We start from the raw sequence: 14,686 nt of genomic DNA on the forward strand, positions 1-14,686 counted from the left end.
GCTGGAATGGTTTGGGTGGTCTATTTGGGATAAAAACTGAGTTTGTAGTGGTTTGGGAGGAGATTGTGATTTCTGAAATCGTTATATTTATGGGTTCGCAAGGTCACTCTGCAGTGTTGTTCTTGGAGCGTCGCGTCCCACGTGAACTTAGAGGCCTAGGGGGCATTCACTGAATCGCCTTAGCGTTGCGGCACTGGATGGGTTGCGCCGCAGCATATGTCTAGGGAATTTGGGGTTTCACTCTCTAACTTATTGTGTCGCGACAGTTAACAGTGGGTGTCGCAGTTCTTAACAGGGCACGCTACGGCTCAAATAGGGAATATTGACCAATTATGGTTTTTAAGCTCAGGAACTCAAACCTAAAGGCTCGGGAAGGATTCTACTACTCGATTTAGTAGAATTCGAGATCCTAAAGTCTAAAAATATACCTTGAAACTCTTAAATATGTCTAAGTGATTGATTGTTACCGTTATTGCGTTGTGACTAGGTTATACCAATAAGGCTCAGGAATAGGGATCGTGCTCAAGATTGCCATACGCTGTCTGCTCGGGAGTCGAGGTAAGAAAAATGCACCCTAGTTGTAATCGGGGCTTAAACCCCTATAATTGGATTTGATTGTGGTTATAAATGTGATTATTCAGTTAGGCATGCTTGTCTATGTTGCATCTGATTGCTTGTTGTGTAATATATATGTGATTATATGTATTTTGAAGGTCAGCCTAAGAGCGTCAGGGCCAGTAGCAAGCGTGCAGAACGTAGCCCGGCCTAAGCGTGTCGAGGTTGGCTATAAAACTAGAGGACTCGGCCTAAGGGTTCCGAGCCTGAATGTCACTTAAACAAACAGAAGAGCTGCTTGCACTTAACTAACTTTATTGATTGTTGAGATTGGATTATGTGTTTGATTAGGCAAATTATTATTGCTAAGCTTATTGCTTTTATCCTGTTGTCGGTTGGATTTATTTATTTGAGTTTACTGTTTATATATTGTGGCTCATTTGTATCCGTTGATTTAAGTTTTCTTGCTGAGCCTTGGCTCACGGGTCCTATGTGGTGCAGGTAAGATCAAGGGTAAGCTAGACTAGCCATGAGTTGGAGAGCTTCAGGGACAGTGTGTACATATGCAGCCTACTAACCTAACATGGCTAGGATATCTTGGGAGGAACTAAGGTTGAACCCCGTTTTGCCGCTTAGGACGACTAATTTGTATAACCACTTTTTGGGATCCCGTGTATCAACTTAATATTTTTAATGAAAAATAATTACTTCGTTGACAGAAATTTTTAATACCTAATCTTGATTTAGTCCTTAATTAGACATTTAAGTCCAAATGAAACTATTTTAAACACAATGTAATGTTTTTGGCTAACCAGGGCGTTACAGTTCCCATCACATCGTTGACTAGGGATATTAGTTCCAAGAGCTAGATTTAGATTGGAACTGTAATGCCCCGAATTCTCCGATGTGTTTAACGGCGTGAATAGTAGGCCAGGAGGGCCATACTTGCTTAATTATGTAATTAATTGATAAATGCATGTATATGTTGATTATATTATGATATGATGTGAAATGCATGCATGTGTGTCCATATTTCTTATTACAGGGGTGTGATGGTAATTTGGCCCGTTGAGGGTAAATTAATTATTTGTACGCATGTTGGTGATATATCCTGAGACCACATTATGATGTGGGTTTGTTCGAGCCATTTGGCATGAGACGATCAAAGGAATGTTAATTAACGGTTTGGTCATAACAGGCTTAAGCTCGGGGCTCGGGGTGAGTCTCAGGGTGTTTTAATGATTAGAGTGTTACCGGGCATTAAAGGGTAACGGGATGTGACATATTGGTGTTTGAGAATATTGAGATTAGCGGGAATTGGGAAGCGTTAATTATCATTGACGGTATAGGTGGAAAATGCCAAAATTACCCTTGAAGTGGTTTTAGAAGCTTTATTAGACCTAGGGGTATATTGGTCATTTGGGATTTGGATATATATGGTTTTAGATGGCTGTAAAACAGAACCAAAAACAGAGTTTACTTCATCCTTCCCGTACGTTCATCTCTCTCTTCTTCCTCTTTGGAGTTTTGAGCTCAAGGTGTGGAATTAAGCTAGGGAACTTGGAGGTTGAGGTTGTAGACATAGCTCAGCCATTGAAGAGGGTTTGGTTTCGAAATTTGAGGTGAGTTTTATCCATTGTTTTACTGGTTTTGCTCTGTTTTCGCTTTAGGATTTCAGCTCTTGATTTTGGTGTGGAAAGTTGGAATCAAGGGGAGTTCTTGTGGTGTTTTACTTGGGTTATGATGAGGGAGAGTTATGGGTGATGTTTGGAGGTTTAAATGGGTGTTTGAAAGAGGTTTGGGTGGTGTTTAAATTGGGTTTGAAGGGTTGGTTCAAGGGAAAGCGCAAGGGAAGAAAAAAACAGGGGTTTTGGCTGAAGTGGAGCTTGCGCCGCGGGATGGCCAGGGTGAGCCGCGGCCCTTGGAGGGTGCTGGGTTTGGGCGCCTCTGTTTAAGGGGCGGGCCGCGGCATGGCCAAGGAGGGCCGCGGCCCTTAAGGCATTTTTGGCCAAAATGGAGTTGTTAGCATGGGGATTCAAGCCTAAGGCCTCGGGGTTGAACCTACTACCCGGTTGAGTAGTGTTTGATGTCCCGGAGGTTAGGTTTTGGTTTGGGAACCTTTTATTATTGATTTTATTGATGGAATCCCATAATTGGTTATGACCAGGTAACCGCTAAAGGACCAAAAAGTTGATCGTTCTCAGGGTTGTTCTTTTATTCATTCTTGCTCGAACCAAAGGTAAGAAAACTGCACCCCAAGTGTGACATGCATGGATATTCGTGAGGCATGTTGGTTGTGTAATATGGACATGGATTGAATATAGAGTGTTGGGCATACGTTGCTCACTTGCGCATGGTACTGACTTATTAGTCAGGTTTGGCAAAGGTGCTAGTATCAACTGTGAAGCTGTGACTTATTAGTCAGGTTCGGCAGTGGTACTAGGCACTGGTCACGTTGCACTGACTCGTTAGTCAGGATTGCCAAAGGTGCTAGTATCAACTGTGAAGCTGTGTCTTATTAGTCAGGTTCGGCAGTGATACTGGACACTGGTCACATAGCGCTGACTGATTAGTCAGAACGGTCTTAGCGTGGTTCACGCAAGCCAACGGAGATTAGATCTAATCGACCATTAGCATTGAATGGCTCAAAGAGCATTAATGCAAGACCGACCCCGAGGGTCGATGATTGAAATAAGTGCTTGGAGGCTAGTGGCTTACCTAGTAGCCACTCTCTCTCTTGAATCATATGATGCTCACTCGCTTGTTGGAAAGCTTTATGTTCAGTGTGATTATAATGATAATCATTTGATAATGTTTATGAAAAGTATTATGTTTTCTTGCTGGGCTTTGGCTCATGGGTGCTATGTGGTGCAGGTAAAGGGAAAGAAAAGCTCACCTAGCCTTGAGTGGAGAGCTGATGTGGTGATGTGTACATATGCGGCCGCTTAACCACCACGGCCAAGGAGTTCTCAGAGGAACTAGGGGGTTTACCCTATTTTTGCCGCTTAGGTCGGCGAGATTGTAAATTTAAAACTGTAATGAACATTTTGTACTGAGAACCACTTGTAAATGTTCTGTTTAGCTCTGCAGAGCAGTTTATAATAAAAATCTCCATTTCCTTTTTATTGGTTTTATGCCTTAACCTGTTAATTACACATAGAGCACGTTTTTGACCAAAGGACTCAGGTAGTGAGTCAAATTTCCGGTCCACCGTTCACCGTAACTGTTCTGGGGTAGCCAGGGCATTACAGGAACTTAGGATCTGGATATAATCCCTAATAAGAGTATCATTTTTTATGTGACTAGGGTTTTCGCGAGGCTCGGAACAAGGATCGGAATCAGGGTCGTTTCACCTTCCGTATAGGACTCGAAGTAAGAAATAGTTATGACCATATGAATTAGATGAGCTAGATTGTGTAATGTCATTGTATACAATGTTTGTTGTGCTTGTTAATAATTGACTGATTGTGAGTATGCGGTTATCACCGTAATCTTATTGCCGGGAGACACACTTTACTAGGCAGCGGTCGTACACATGGTACTGGTGATGTGAATTACTTGTTGTAGTTAATATTCAATGCTTACATGATTATTAATTAGATATGTGGCCATGACTTACGAGTTATGAGAATTGTTCTTATATAAATTGTTATATATTCATGCTATGTTATTATGTATGTATTGTGGAACTTTTCTTGTTGGACATTGGCCCACGGGGGCAGGTAAGAGTAAGAGGAAAGTCAACTAGCCATGAGTTGGAGGGATTTAGAGCACCAATTACATGTTCGGCCTGCTCGGCCGCCACGGTCGAGGAATTTGGAAGGACTTAGGGTGTAAGCCCAATTTTGTCGATTAGATCGACTATTTTTGTAAACTCTAAATGTAATTCTATCTTGACAAACTATTTTTGGGATCCCGAGGAAATATTTAAAGATTTAATGAACAATTTAAATCCTTTAGCCAAAATTTTTATTACCTAAATCATTGTTCAATGTTAATTACACTTTTGAGTCCAAATGACTCGCTTAACGAGTTAAGTACTATTTTTAAATACACTGTGTAACAGTCATAGATTAGTAGGGCGTTACTGTTAAGAAAATATATATTTTCCTCAATGGAAATGGTAAGAAAATACAACTCTAGAAAAAATATTACAAATAAATATTGATTGATTAAATAAAGTTACAACCCTATGCAAAATTACAAGTGAATATAGAGAAAGAAGTACAAGATGATAGAATATAGAAATACAACTCTTTGACAAAAAGATACAAATAAACTTGAGATAGTAAAATGAAATATGTAGATGAGATTACAACTCTAAAACAAAATATACAAATAAAAGAGAAAGTAAGAATAATAGGATAAATGAAAAGCAAAAGAACAAAAGAATAAGAACAAGAACAATTAACAAAGAACTCTCACTCACACAACCAAAGTGAAGAGTGTTGGGGATCACCAACTTGAACAAGGTTTGAAACCTTTATCCAAAAGCTTATTTCCCCCTAACTCAAGCACTAAGGGATCTCTCACAGATTTTGGAAATGCTTTTTGGAATAATCAAACCTCTAGGTGTTTTCTAGCCAAGTGCTCTAATGGATAGAAAAGTTGTGTCTTTCAAGTGAGCAATATGCTCTTATTTATAGAGTTTTGAGACACCCTTTGAATTTCAAATTCCACCAACCCCCATGGTTGTTACCAATGATTAATTGGATGTTTATGGAATTAAAATAGAGATTTGAGAGTTACTTGGCTGTTGGAAACGTTCAAAATTGGATAAAACCGAAGTTTGGAAAATGTTGTCAGCCGCTCAGGCCGTGGCCCACGATGTTTTTTGCCACTTGGGCTGCGGCCTAAAAAACTCAGGCCGTAGCCCAAGACGTTTTTCAACAACCAATTTTTCAATTTTTCCAAAACGTTCCAAATTCATTCCCACTTGATTTTGTAACTTCCATACACATTATGGGAGTTAAATCACATCTCTAACAGCTATTTCACATATGGCTTTAAGAAATTCATCTCAATATTGTGTAACAACAAATCTACACAATAATGGGTAATATTTGGAACTTAGAAATTTGTGATTGAATTTGTAACACCAAATATGTTACATATTTGGATATTTCACATATATCTAAATAATGTAACTCTCTATTATATGTTACAATATGTGACACTCTTTGTCATATTTATTTAATCTAAAACATTATATTATATTATAAAATAATATAATAGTTACAACTTGCTATCAGAGCTGCCAAGGTTTAATGGTTCTTGAAGATGGACCGAACATGTATGCTCCCTGCTAAAGATAAGCTCGACTCACGGTTCGGTGGGTAATGGGTTGAATACTTGTTTCATTGCTTAATTTAACCATATTTTATTTGTCTGCATGTTAGATTAGGGAGGATGAAATATACTTATAGGCCCTAGCTCTTGACTGTCATGTTAATATGAAAATATGTATTTATTAGCATTATTGTTGCATGCGAGCGTTAAAGAAATGCTTATTAGCATTGTTGTCGCATGTGAATGCTGTGTTGTTTTGTTTTGACCGTGAGAAGGTTTCTGGATATTGTTATCATGTCTAATAAGTTGATGAGAAAAGAAATGAATGTAATAAGCACTAGGATTCTCCTTCAAAATAAGTGCTTTCAAACTGTTGAACTCACCTTGCATATTACTAGCTCCATCATAACCTTGTCCCCACAGTCTAGACCTACTTCATCCATATCTCGAAAATAATCTATCAATTGCAGCTTTTAGTGAGACAACAGTGGTAATTGTGACATGCTCAAGGCCTAAAAATCGTTCAATTACAAACTTTTTTTGTCCACATAACGCAACACAACAACCATTTGTTCTTTCATTGAGATGTCACGAGATTCATCAACAAGAATAAAAAATAAAGAATCTCTGATGTCTTTGACAATTACATTGATAGTTTCAATTGCAGCACCATATATAATATCTTTTTGAATCTCAAGTGATATTAATTTTTGCATTCTGTGGAGAATTTTGTAATGTCACATCTTCGATTTCTTGTTTCATGTTACTCGTAAATTTTAAGAGTTCTAAAATATTACCTTGGTTACTTGAGCTATCAGATTTATCATGATTGCAAAAAGGAAGTCTTTGTCGTAAAAGAAATCGAGCAGAATTAACTTATGACTTCAATCGAATACGATATTCAACTTTATCTTTATTGGACTGGTTGTTAACAAATGTTGCAATATGTTATTGTTGGTTCATTAAAGCACTACACTTATTCCAACCAATGTTGTGATCACAATCATGACCAACAACATGAACTTTCAACCTCTCTTTATTATGACACTGATTTGAAAACCCTGTACCAACAAAAGAATCACCACCTCCTTGTTCCCCATTACTTTCTTTATAAAGATAACAAGAAAGACAAAAAATTGCTTCTTTTGCGATGCTATACTCTAACATAGTAGGATAATCCTTAAACCTTGCTTGGTTGAATCGTCTAGATTCCTTTCCAATTTTTTTTTTTAAATTATGGTCGTGTGGTTGACAAGGACCTTTAAGCATATATCTTCTGCGTACTTCATCTTGATCATTAGGATGCTAATTCATAATTAGAATTCTTAGCCCAGTAGAGAGTTCTACTAAATTGACCTCCTCCAAACTTTTCTTTTTGGTACTTTCAACATTTCTTCTTATTTCCACATTACTTTTCTTTGTACTTTGAATGTGTACAATGTACATTAATGGATTAAAAGACCCATAAACAGTCTAGTTTCTTCTTTTAGAAAATAAAAATTACAGACCTAAGACTAAGAGACCTTAATCATTAACAAGGACTTACTCTAAAACAGAAAAAATTCATCAATTACCTTGGAAGATGAATTTTGTTGCAACTTTTCCTCTATTACTTTTAGCTTTCTTCTCTTCCAGTGTGATATCTTCACGATCTTACTTCTATTTCTTTCATTATTTTTACCACAATATAAAAGAGTGCTTTGCTTTACCTTTTATAACTATTAAAATATAATAGAAAAAGTAAGGTGGTTCATATATATATATATATATATATATTAGTATGAAGTGTGAGGCGCGACCTTATTATATATACAAGTATAATTGTTTTCTAAAAATACTGAGGTGTGACCGGTGCCCTCAGTGGTCCTAACGTACATCTGCCACTGTGTACATTGTAGAAAAAGACATTAGAATAATCTATATACATGTATGTATGCACAACGATAAGGAGATCGAGAAGATGAATATATATGTATATATAAATATATACATATCAGATGGAGCTTACTAATAAAGTGTAGAGGTTCCTTAGATCTTCCCCACCAATTTCGACTCGAGGTTGGTTGACAATTTGGGAAGGTTAGAGCTCACAGCCATTGTTCACCTCCATATTATCATAAAACACTTCAAGATATATAGAGTTTGTAAAAGGATCAAAAACATATCCAATGACCCTACTAACTACAAGAGGATCCCTATCTCTAGGCATGATTAAAACATTTTAAACAAACTTAATTAATAGTAATAATAATAATAAAAAAAAATCAAAAAATTTTCAATACAAAGCAAAAATAATATTAACACTACTACCATTACTCCACCGAGAATCCAAGTTTTTCCTGGTTCACATTCATGTTGGATAGTGTCTATTTATAGATATTATTATTTGGTACCTTAAAATTTAAATATTACATGACATATTGTTATAGTTGTAAATTAATATCTGGTCTCACGTAATTTTAGTTTAAAAAAAAATGTGTGAGACCAGAAAATAATTTGCACTCATATTAATATGTCACATCAAGTGATGTGAGATACCTTACTCTTATTTATATTCTTATTATTATTATGTTTTGCAGCAAAAGAACCCTCCAACTTGCTTTATCGTTGACACTTAAGTCTCTAATCTCTTTATTTTTGTACATAAATCTCCATTCTCAATGAATATTAGCGATTGTGAATTAGTTCTTTGGATTATTCTGTCAATTTTTACTATTAACTATACATGTGTCTTGGACATGATTGTTTTTAAAAGAGTATTATGAAAATATTTAAAATTGTTCCATCTTTTCCCTTCTTCTCTCTCCTCAGCCTATCGAAATTACTTAAGTACCAAAAATAAAGTACGTAGGTTGGGATTTTTTGCCGCATATAGATCTTATTATTATTATCACCCGTTATCTTCTTTTTCTCCGGTTAACACTAGATTCTGCTTGTTTTCGATTATTGACGATTCTTAGTTGTTTTTATCATAATGCCTTCTTCCTCTTTCAGAGTAACTGTAAAGTCAAGAAGTGGACCCATTTTTTTTTTATTCAAATTCATCAGTTTAATGAAAATGTCAAGGCTGCACATTCTTTTTAAGTTGCTAAAGTTCCACATAAATTTATTTTAAAAGGTGGTACTCTTATCAAAATTTACCAAACACACACTAGCCTATTTTACCGTCCCTCTAATAAAGATATTTCATCTTATTCACCTCATTTTTAAATGAAGCTAATTTTACTTGAACTTTTAATATTCTGGTTGCTTTATTCAGGTTTTTTTTTGTCATTTCTCTATCCCTATTTTCTCCATAATTTCTTTATGGCACACAACTAAATAATTGTCACGTCATCTAAAATAATAATTTTATTTATTTATTTACTTATGCAAGAGCTAAATCATTTGATAAAATAGAAAAGGAGTGGAGGTTTTAGTTCTCCAGTTTTTCTTAACAAACCTATTTACATGAGGAAGGAAATGAACAAATACATAGCATAACAATGTTACAAAAAACATGGTAGCCACCTAATATTGTAGAGCCCTAACATTGTAGGCACCTAATATTTCGAGTCAACAAAGTGCTCCAAAGATAGCCAAATTTCTCCACTATTGTTTGTAGGCTAACAATCATTTCAACACTCCCCTCAAGTTGGAGTATGTATGTCAATGATGCCCCACTTGCTCAAATGAAAGTGAAATGTGAATGTTGTTTTATGTAGCACACCAACTTTTTGATTTAAAAATATGTTCTTTATTTGAATTAAAATTGTTAAGTGTTAGGATTTTATTTTTATTATTTGAAATTTTGCTGGTAGAAATTATGTGAATTCAATTTTAATTGTTTTGTGAATTTCTTGAGTTTTGGTTATGTGTATGAGGGTGCATGAGTAGTAGAGATAGTCTTGAACACTCATGTGTGTTCATGTGCATGGTATGCATGGTGAACATACATTAATTTCCACGCATAGTAATTTTTATTCTCCATTTATTTATTTTATGTATTAAGAAAAAGGAAAAATAGGAGCAATAAAGTAGGAATGTTCTAGAAGGCTTGTGTTCACTCAAGTGAGAAATGGGAAACAAATGATAAGAAGAGAGTTGCTTTTTTTTTTTGAGTTCCCGTAACTTTGGACCTAGCCTCAGTAAAATAGTCATAACTTAAGCTGTAGATGTCTGATTTAGGCAAACTTGATACCTTTAGAAAGCTAATTAAATTATCTACAACATTTGTAGAATATTGCTTTCCCTAAAACGCAACAAATAAGAGTCAAAATCGATCTCCAAGTGGCAGGACCCTAGAACTAAGAAAAAAATCACACTTTCCTTATTTAGGTTGTTGTCATCTTTTTTCCCATTCATTTATTTATTTATTTTATTTAGGTTAAGTTAAGAAATAAGTTTAGGATGGTTTCTCATTCCCACTAGAATAGTTTTTCAATCAATTAGGTTAGTATAAAGGGAAAGATTGAGCCTTAAGCCTCAATCTCTTGTGTTTGTCGAAACCTAGAGGAGAGAAGAGAAAGAAAAGAAGATAACAGAGAAGAAAGATAGAAGGAGGAAGAGAGGAATATGGATTTCGAAAATCCCTAGTGGTAAGCCTCTATTCATGATGGTTTCTTTTCTTTTCTTCATCTTCTCCTTCATAGATCTAATAGTGTTTTTGTTTGTTTCTCTTTTTCTTTCTTGATGTGGATTTCGAAAACCCTAGGTTTGTTCAAAGAGGGTGGCCATTATTTTGGGTATTTGATTTCTAGCAAGAGAGGTAATGGATCTTCTTAACATCTTTGTTGGTTTGATTATGTTATGACCTTGTTGTGATTTTGAAGTATGGTTGGTGGTCGAAAAATATGCATAGAAGGAAAGCTAATGTTTTGTTTATGTTAGTCTTGATGAACAATTATTTGGTGTATGTGTTTTGTGCTATAGATATAAGAAATGCATGAGTTGTTTTGATGGCTTGATTAGAAACATGTTGTGTGGTCATTCGATTTCTTTTGAGTTTTGTTAAACATGTTTCTTGATTTAGGAATATGATGTTTATGTTATATGTATACCATTGTAAAGCATGCTGAGGTTTAGGTTGTGGTTCATGGTGATGATCGATGTGAAAATTGTGGTTTATAAAATTTAATGGTACTAGGGGTTTCGTCCTAGGGGTTCCCATCCTTGTAACATGTTTTTATTTATTCTTTTGTTTACTTTGTTATCACTTGTGAACTTAGAAGCATGCTAGGGTATTTAGGTTTCAAAACATGGTATAAAGATAAGAGTACGATTTTACTATGACCGTGCGATATGAATCAAGTTGGTAAGGTATTTTTGTTTAATAAAATCATACGCGATTTCTAAAAATTAAAGAGGCTAAAGCCTACCTACTTCTACACACATTTTAAAGACTTTCCCATGTACATATGTTACATGCATGCTAAGTTTTACATTCAAAGATACGCCATTTGATTAAGTGCATGATTCTTGTTTGGTAAACATTAAGAATTCACTACTAGACTTAACATTCTTTTATGATTTTATGTGTAATTGTTGAATGTTTATAGTGTGGTGCAACATGTGCCACGTTTGCATGACCCATGCACACATGGGGTATGTATGTTGGGAATTTGTAATCTTACTTTATATTAAGAAAAATGTTTGATTGTGATTCTAGGCTCGTTGTGGACTTTACTTTATATTAAGATTGTGATATAATCTTACCCCACACTTTATTTTTGCTTGGACTTTAGGTAAGGAAGTTAGTTAGATTTTTCTATGAATTATTATGAAAGGTATGAACTATTATGTTGCAAAGTTATAGTGTTATGGAAAGTATAAGTATGATAAGCTAAAGTGTTCTGAAAAGTATGAATTACTATGTTAGGTTTTGAATTGTTGTATGTCTTATTGTATGATTATGAAAAAGTAGTTGGTTGTTAGTGTGTTGAACGCAACACAACAAAGCAGTTACTAAGGATATGACGTAACTCATAGGGCAGACGCGCTGAGGTTATTCGAGGACCAAAGTTCTTGGTTACCTCATAGAGGAGGTTTTACTGGTTTATGCTTTTCTGGTTACCTCACGATGTGACATGGGCAATAGGGGTTCCATGCTCACTTGAGGTATGAAGTATGATTATGATTATGAATCTGATACGATATGATAGGGTTATGCTATGAGTTTTATGATACGAATGTAGTTTTTCCTTGTTATGTCTTTAAATTGCTTCAATTGTTTGTACTTCCTTACTTGGCTTTTAGCTCACCCCTTACTTTCCCCCTTTCAAGTAGTCAATAGGGTTTCTCCTTGTCACACACAGTGATGTGGGAAGTTCTGATGTCTCGGCATGTATGACGCGGTGTGTCGTATGAGCGATTAATGATTAAGATGAGCGCCAACGAAGATTATTAACTTATATGTTATGGCTTATGTTTTATTTACATCAGTGGGACTTATTATTTTTATTTTAATTTTCAAAGACTGCATAAAGACAATTCATTTTATTTTAAAACCATTGGCCCAAAATGCATGTTTTATCAAGGCCCCACTGAACCTTTTCTCTAAAATGGTATTTTTTTCAAATAAATATGAGTTGAGCTACATTTTATAAAGTAATAGATTAGGACATTCTTACAAATGGTATCAGAGACAGGTTGTTCATGCATCCAAGGGACATCTGCATACATGCTAAAGACTGGAAAATCTGACCTCACCGTGTCGTAAGTATTTTCTTTAATTGTTATTTGTATTATTTTCTCTTAAATAATTAGTTTTGTTATTGCAGTGCAGAAAGTACGCGTCTAGTAATTAAGACTCTTGGAAAGAAACTTCTCGAAGAGATCAATGGGATCTCAAGGGTTCATATAGACGAGATAAATGGCAAAGATGATTGAATATCAGCTCTTCGAAAGATGTTTATTGTGAATGAACGTCTTTAATGGTTGAGATGCATCATAAGTATGACACTATCTAGTTTCAAGTAAAACAAAGAATGGAATACGGTGATGATAATATAAATGGACACTATCAAGATCAAAGGACACACAAGCTTTATGACGCAATTGTTAATAAGTTAGAAGACATAGGTTAGGGAGTTTACTCCATGACATCATCTTGCGAGGTGATGTTGTTAACTAGATAGATACGTGTAGTCGCTAAGGACTCTTCAGCGGAGGAGCATACAAATTGGACACGCCACAAAATTTTATAGTGAACAACAAGAAACCCTCGATGGAGTGGATAGAGACTAAGGACGTGTGAGGTGAGTAAATCCATGACAATGGAGTTTAACATAGAGAACAACGACAAGATATGAACCAATGCAACAATATGGACAAGTAATGAGTTGTGACATGACGAAACAAGACAAAGGATACTAGTACAAGCTAAGGCTTACCAAGGACAACAAGATAATTGGCAATCCTAATGATGGACATGCTAGAATTTTGTGGGACGTGGTTAAGAAGACATGAACTTTAGACACCATGACCTGGGCTGACTTTGTGCAAGCATTTAGCAAAAAGTATTACAGTGGAGCGACACTGGCAACCAGTGTGGATGAGTTTGTGACCTTAGTTCAGGGAAACCTTTATGTTACCAATTATGCTAAGAAATTTGATAGGTTGGCGAGGTTTGCACCTAAGATAAGAGCAACTGAGGCCATGCGAGTCCAAAGGTTTATGAGAGGACTTAAGCCAATGATTGCTATAGTTCTCAAGATGATCCGTGCTGAAGTGGTTAGTTACATTGATGTAATGACCCAACTATTTCTAAGACCTTGGAGCATTAAAACTACTAGACATAGCTAGTATTTAAGGAAACATACATATAAAATAACATAGCTTTATTAAAAACACAAAATATTGTATCAAATACAAGATAATATAAAAATATAAAATACGGCGTGGGTACCCATTGTTTAATAAAACATGAGACATAAACTTTAATTTAATTGTTTAAAAACTAAGTGCGGAATTACAAAAGGAACATAATTCAAAAGACTAAAAATAAATAACATCGTCCTTGATCGACACGCAGTCCATTGAATCCATTCATCCTTAACACACAAGTCAAGCTGCCATGAATCCTTCCGCCTTCCATATTTATTTTCCTGCATCAAACTAAAAAATAAAGGAGTGAGCCTAATGCCCAGCAAGGAAAATCTACTAAAAACATACATCGTAAATCATAAGCATAAGACTATATAAAACATATGACTATAAAAACATATATCATATAGGACTACAATATTAATGACCATCATAAATTCTTGGGGCTTGTTAGCTAAGCAAGTCATATGCCCATAAATTTGTGGGGCTTGCTAGCTAAGCAAGTCATATGCCCATAAATTCTTAGGGCTTGCTAGCTAAACAAGTCATATGCCCAAGGACTATAAAACATATTCTTGGGGCTTGTTATCTAAACAAGTCATATATGCCCAAGGACTATAAGACATACTATACATATACATATTACAACACAAACATATCATAGCATATAAGCACATAAAATCTATCCTACTTTCCTTACCAAAAAGCCGAGATATTTGGGAACAAGAACGGGATTAGAACACTCCTATAAACCAACAGTAAAAATGGTGAGAATCTCTAAGAATAAAGATGACATGAGAACTAAACCATCAAGAAGAAACTTACCAAGAAGAACCTTAAGTTTCAAGAAACTTAAATACCTAATCAATAATCATAAACAAGAGTTAGGATCTAAATAAAAGAAAACTAAAGAAAACTATAGAATCATAAAGAATTGAACTTAGGGATAAGAATACCTTGAATGATCTTATGGATTGATCTAAACCTCAATACCAAAATCACACTATATCTCACTTCCCAAGTGTTTAGAAAAGCTTAG

Source organism: Humulus lupulus, chromosome 9 (genome assembly GCF_963169125.1).
Source record: "Humulus lupulus chromosome 9, drHumLupu1.1, whole genome shotgun sequence".
Taxonomy (NCBI): Eukaryota; Viridiplantae; Streptophyta; class Magnoliopsida; order Rosales; family Cannabaceae; genus Humulus; species Humulus lupulus.